Source organism: Pteropus vampyrus, unplaced genomic scaffold (genome assembly GCF_000151845.1).
Source record: "Pteropus vampyrus isolate Shadow unplaced genomic scaffold, Pvam_2.0 Scaffold795, whole genome shotgun sequence".
Taxonomy (NCBI): Eukaryota; Metazoa; Chordata; class Mammalia; order Chiroptera; family Pteropodidae; genus Pteropus; species Pteropus vampyrus.
In genome coordinates this window covers 61882-62569 of record NW_011889576.1, presented here as the reverse complement: position 1 = coordinate 62569, position 688 = coordinate 61882, and positions in this window count along the sequence as shown.

Here is a 688-nt window from a genome sequence, read left to right as displayed (position 1 = left end):
TTGGCCAGGGGATAGCAGAACAGCAGGCAGCGAGCTCGTCACGAGGATTTAACGTGACTGTCCCCAAATCTCTTATAAGGCGAGCTGCTCGATGCATCCATCGGTAGAGATCCACGTTCAGACCAAAACAGAGAGAGACGCATCGACACAGACGCAGCTGCTGGTGGCCAGGCGGGGTGGGCTGGGGGAGGGGACACGGTGCCAACTGGTTGTCGAAAACGTCACCAGGACGCAGCCACGGCCCAGGGAACAGGGCCGGTGACGCCGTGAGAACCTCGGGTGGTGCCCGGCGCGGACGGTCCTCACGGGGGTCAGTGCGTAAGCTCCGTCGATGTCTCCGCACCGTGCTGCGCGTCCGACGCTCACGTCACGTGAATGCCACCTGTAATTGGAAAGAGAGAACCAAGCGAAGAGAGAACCAAGCTCTCAGCGCGTGCAGAGCAGGGAGGCGGCTGCAGAGAGGCCGCCGGACGGCCAGCATGTCCGGCATCACGGGCCGCCCGGGCTGCAGGCTCCGGGTCCCCATGTTGCAGGTGGCCACAGCGACACGGAGCACACGCCACCCGCCCGTGTCAGGCTGCCGGACCCAGCCGTGGAGACGGCTCTGAGCCGCCGGCGCCCGTGATGGCTCACGGTCCCGCTTTTCATGCATCTGCCCATTGTCATGGGACAGAACACGACTTTGGTG